Source organism: Triticum dicoccoides, chromosome 5B (genome assembly GCF_002162155.2).
Source record: "Triticum dicoccoides isolate Atlit2015 ecotype Zavitan chromosome 5B, WEW_v2.0, whole genome shotgun sequence".
Lineage (NCBI taxonomy): Eukaryota > Viridiplantae > Streptophyta > Magnoliopsida > Poales > Poaceae > Triticum > Triticum dicoccoides.
Genome location: NC_041389.1, coordinates 107,868,509 through 107,874,203, shown reverse-complemented (window position 1 = coordinate 107,874,203; position 5,695 = coordinate 107,868,509). Strand labels below are relative to the sequence as shown.

General features: G+C 52.1%; 1 pseudogene; it reads left to right on the top strand.

Moving 5' to 3' along the window:
* Positions 1 to 609: 609 nt before the first annotated feature.
* Positions 610 to 5,111, top strand: LOC119307651 (annotated as a pseudogene).
* The last annotated feature ends 584 nt before the right edge of the window (positions 5,112 to 5,695 follow it).

The window sequence follows — 5,695 nt, the reverse complement described above, 5'->3', positions numbered from 1 at the left end:
CTGCGTAGGATGGCGAGGGATCCCTGAAGCGAGACCCCATGTCGGACAGCCGCAACTTCTCGGACGAGGCAAGGTGGAGGGGGGCTCCATGGCGCATGGGTTTTGTCTCGGATTGAGGGACGGTGGATGCCGCTGCCTAGTGGTATGGGCATGCCATGCCATCGGCAGGGTGCCGGGGGCTCCTTGTTTGGGAGGTTGGGAGGCTAGGGAAGGAGAAGCTACAATAGAAACTTAATTTGCGCAATCTTTGCGAGCTTACACTTACACCAAAATGAGATGTAATTTTATTTGTGTTTTTACCGATTACGACATGAGTATTTGGCTATTTATTTTTTAAAATAAAATAAACATGCAATCACATGCTAATCCGCTAGAATATTTATGTTCCGTTGCAACACATGTGCGATTAGCTGATCGGATTAGTGGTAGATGCCGAGTCTTCGCCCTCTTTTAATGTTCGGGCATCTCTTTAATTAAAAACTCCTAAAATGCAAACTTGCCCAGAGACGCGAGCTATCGAGTCAAGATTGCTTTTATGACTTATCACCGTTTTTTCTTTAAAAGATCGATCTTATCACCTGGTTAACCTCCTTTGTGTCCCACCTCGTCCCCAATCCTCGTCTCCTCCTCGTCTCCTCCTCGCCTCCTGCTGCTCGTCCGTGGCTTCGCATCGGCTGGCTTGAAGCACGCACTACTCCCGACGATGGACGAGGTACGTCCGTGGAAGCTGTCTCTAAGGGTGTGTTTGGTTTGGGAACCAAGAGGAATGGAATATCATGGTTCCATTCCACTGGAATGGGTCGATTTCATTCTTGCGTTTGGTACGAGCTAAAAGATGGAATGGAACGATTCTGTCTCGGTGTTTAGTTGGAGGCATAGGATGGAATCAATTTAGTTCAAATTATTTTTTGCACGGAAAAGATGAGGTTACCTCTTATGCGTGTATGTAAATTAGAGCAATAACACATGGCAAAGAGAGATCAATTGTTGTAAAAACATAATAATTGCTATGTCCGGCCACTGCAACTAAAACTAACAGTAGCACTAGAAACTGCAAATCCAATTTGTTGGTGTCGCTCGTGAAGTTAGATAGTACTATCAAAGATAAGGACGGAAGGATTAGTATTAACTACAAGCAGCAAATGGACTGGTTCGAGACGCCGACGGAGTGTGGAGTGTGGATGCACATCCAGACGAGGCACTCCGATGAAGGGGCCACCAGCCAGGCGTCTAGGCTGAGTTTGATGGCGAGCGCGTGGATCTGGCGTCCGCCTCGGCGCCGGAAGGAGGTAGCCATGAACTTATCTCTAGCCGCGCCGTCTGCGCTCGCTTCTAGCCGCCACCGCTGACATGAGAGGGAGAGGGGAATGGGAACTCCTGCTGCTTGCTCGCCGTAGCAGACGCCCGCCGCCTCTGCTTCTGTTTGGTCCACGGCCCCATCCGCTTTCATTGCCGTGGCGCAGATCGAGAGAGAGACAACGCGCCGCAGAAGGAGAGAGGGAGAGGCGTCGCGGGGAAGATGCGAGCGGGACTCGGTTCCGCGTGATTCCTCCGATTCGGAGGTACGAGCGCGTTCCGGATCTTGGTGGAATATTCGCTCTCGAGGAACGCGTGGGTTCCCGTTCTACTTGTCAACCGAACGCAGGAACGAGGCCCAGGTATGGGTTGGACCCGTTACATTCCAGTCCATGATCGAAACCAAACACACCCTAAGTATCTCCCAGTCTGCCCATCAATTCATTTGCTTAAGGCCTAGTGCGCATATCTGGCTCTGTAAAAGTCCCGATGTTCCCGGCCGTCCGGACCGGCGCCCACAAGTACGTACTTTGTTTTAGAGTGAAGGCATCCTTTTTAGGCGCCAGTAGTTCGTCCTACTTTCTTTCGTGCAGCCAGCATACAAGGTTGCTATGCTTTCTGGTGGTTTTTACTCGAGTAAATTGCTAAAAAAATCATCATAATTGTGCAAAAGTCATTAAACACCCATCAAAATGCATGTTTTTTGATGGTTTTTTTTGAAGTGTTGATAACTTCGACCCAATTATGGTGATTTTTTACAATTTACTCGACATGCCGTGACGTTTGTGGTGATTGTCTGTTCGTCTAGATGCTGGCTTCGTCCCTTCTGCATACGGAGCCGCCATGGATGATGAACCACGCCGACGGCCTGCTGACCAGTTTCGTCACCCTGGCGCTGTGCGGCACGGGCCTCGCCGGATGGCTTCTGTTCGGACGAACCTGGAGACTTGGGCACGTTGCGCCTGCTCCTGGCACCAGCTGTGATGAAAGCAGGGCAAGGTATACAAGAGCAAGACCGCCTCATCGAACAGAATTCCGGTGCCGGGCTGGAGTCAACGGAGGATCCATATGCTTCTCCAACACTCAACGTGATCCACCCCTGGCTGCTGGAGGTCAATCTGTTACGCGACCTCCGTCACGAAAACATCATCACACTCGTACCTGCTTCCACTCCCGGCAGCGAGTTCGTCTACGAGCACGCGGAGAACGGTACCCTTGATAAGTGGCTGCACCGCCCCCGCCCACCGCTGAACTGGCCGATGAGGAGGGCCATCGCCATCGGCGTCGCAGGAGGGCTGTCCTACCTGCACAAGCAATGCATCGTCCACCACAACATCAACTCTAGCAACGTATTGCTTGACCGTGCCTTCAAGCCCAAGATCGCGGGCTTCGGTCATGCCCAAAAGATCAACATTGCCGGATCGGACGACGGAGACGAACAACCGCCGCCGACGTTTCAACCTCTTACCGGCAACTTTGGATACGCGGCTCCAGGTAGGAATGTGATCCCGTCAAGCAAGCAGCAATGCATAATATATTCTGCTAGCATATGACTTCAGACAGTTGCTTAACAATTTAAGTCTACTTGCTGCAGACTATGTGACAATGATAGGTGAGTTGACCGAGATGGTTGACGTGTACAGCTTGGGCGTGGTGCTACTGGAGCTAGTAACCGGGCGGGCAGCCGTTGAATTTGCCATCACTGACGATGGAGGCCGAGGACCCTGGATTTTTTTAATCTTTTACCTCTCCCTCTCTCTCCCCCTCCTCCTCCCGGGTCGCTCGCGCGGGCGGCTCCGGAGGCCGAAACCCTAGCCCCGCGAGCCCTTTCCCACGAGCTTCCCTGGCCGCCGCCGCCGCCGACGCCGGCAGTGGTGGCGGCGCCCGGCCGCCTAAGGCGGCGGGCGGGGTCGGCGCGCCCCGACGGGCTCCCTTCGCGCGGAGGTGAGGCGTCAAGCGGGCGGCGCAGGGGTTCCTTCCGGTGTGGTGGCGTATGGCGGGGGTAGTTGCAGCGGAGTGGCGGAGCTCGGCAAGAAGTTGCAGTTGAGGCTCATGGTGCTCGGGCTTGGGATCCTGGAGGCGCCGGCGTGGACCTGATGGCGGCGGCGCGGCTGGAGCAAGATGGTCGCGGCGCTGCGGCTCAGCCAGGAGGGGCTGGGCGAGCAGCGGCCCGGTGCAACTGCGTCCTCGGGGATGCTGTGGTGTCCTGTGCGCGCCGGCGCGGATGAGGGAGGTGGTGACGCGCGCGATCTGGATCTGAGGCGCGCTATGGCTGCTCCGGGTATGTGAGCTTTCTGCTTGGTGGCTGGCGGCTGGATGTGGTGTGGCTCGCGGCTGCATCCGCGCAATCTGGAGTTGGTGTGGCTGGCGGCTATGCGCGGTGCCGGTGACCTTGCCGTGCTGCCATGAATGGAGGTCCAAAGCTGTGACTTTTTCTTGGCCGAACGGAAGTTGGAAGTTGGGCTGCGTGCCCTTAGCCGTGTAGGGTGGTGTACTGCATCGTTATGGCCACAATGGCTAGGTGCTGCGGCGGCGGCGGAGTGGCCCTTCATGGACAGTGTGCCTCAATCCGATGAGGAGTGTTGGAGAGGTGCGACGACACGGATGAAAATCTTGCCCGGCTTTGATCGGTGCTGGCGGCGATGGCGCCTGCGGGTGTCGCTACCCTCCTTGGAGGCGTCACTAAGGTGTGTCGGCATCTCCCCCTCCTAGTTTGGGTTGTTGTCTTCGAGCGAAAGCCTTGGTTCGTTCCCGGACCGGCGATGGCGGCGTCTTGACGTCGTTCCTCCGTTGAGAGCATCGCGTGTGGAGACTTGGCATGGAGGCTCTATGTTGTGGTTCTTCGGTGCTCGTCGCTGGTCCAAGTAGATCTTCTTCGGCGCTATGCACGTCGGCGCCGGTGAGTTCAAGACGATGGCTATCTCGGGACCGACTGAGTCCCGCCACCCACTCACCATCCCCTTTTCGGCATTCAAGGGTGGCTGGTGCGTCGACAAGGGGAGTCCGGTGGCAGTTGTTCCTTTGAGGTGACCTGTGTTGGTCGAGACGCGGCTTTGTTGTTCTATTTAGGGCAAGTTCCTTTGCCTTGTGTTTGTAATGTGTGTGGTGGCTTTTCTTCGGATTAGCTTGGGTGTGGAGTTGTACTACACATGTTGTTCGCAGCAAGTGGTAATCTCTTGTAATTATCTTCTGTCTTCTATTAAAATATGATACGCCTTTGACGTACTCTCGAAAAAAAAATGATGGAGGCGGAGTCGCTTCTGGTCGCCGTCCATGGCCACGAGTTTGGCACTTGCCAGCCTGGGCGCATGATGTGATGAACAGAGGAGGTTTCAGCAGCAATGTGGTTGACATGGCCATCCCAAATAAGGCATGGTATATGAGAGAGATGGAGGCGGTGTTCAAGCTCGCCGTGGATTGCACCATTAGGCAGGCGCACCTGAGGCCGTCCATGCAGAGGGTTCTCAAACAACTCCGATACCATGGCAGCACGTTGTCGTGGATAAAAAGCCGTCTCAGGTGCTGCCTACTGTGAGTGTCACAAAAAAGGAAGAAAAAGGTGTTCTCCTCCCCGTTGTGTATCACATGCTTGGATCTGTGTTTTCAATGTATGAAGTGATCATGTGAGCCTTTTCTGAAACCGGCCAAAATAGGGGTGTGATATGTGTAGTTTTGATGTAATCGGCAAAAAAAAAAGTGATCGGTGTATGAAGTGATCATGGGTTTTCAGTTGTACTGCAGTTTTGTTGTAAACGTAGAAAGAAAATAAGAAGTACTTGTTGTTTTGCTGTGGTATACTTAGTTGTACTGAAGTTCTGACAATTAATATGGATCGAAGAGAGTACTATTTCTTTTCTTTTTGTGAAATGGATGGATGCAAGATATGCAACGTTGACAAACGCAATTTTATCATTATACATGTTTCGAAGTTTTTCTTCCGACTAATTTGCATTAAGACAGTTCAAGCAGTCCAAATTTAAGAAAATTTCCTTAAAAGCACAGGATCAGAGCTCTCAAATTCCTATGCTTTCAATCAAGTCTATAGAAAAATGAACACGGCCTGGTCTTTCCTTCTTCTTGGCGATCACCGTTTTGGGCGACCACCCCCATTCAACTTCCGTATGAGGTACGATCGAATTGATAATTTGACAAATTATGTGTGGTTGATTGCCATCCATAATTTGCCAGAAGAAAAAAATCTCACTCACATTTCTAAACTAAACATTGCATCAAAATTTCACTAAATTTAGATGCCTCTATGAGCTGCAATTTAAGTAATAGACGTTAAGTGAGATTCTTTATTGGAAACAAAGACAATAAAGAGGGAGATTTAAAATTATGGACTGTGTGGTAGCTAAACAGATTTGGCCGCTGGTGAATGGTCACTTTAAGATTAACA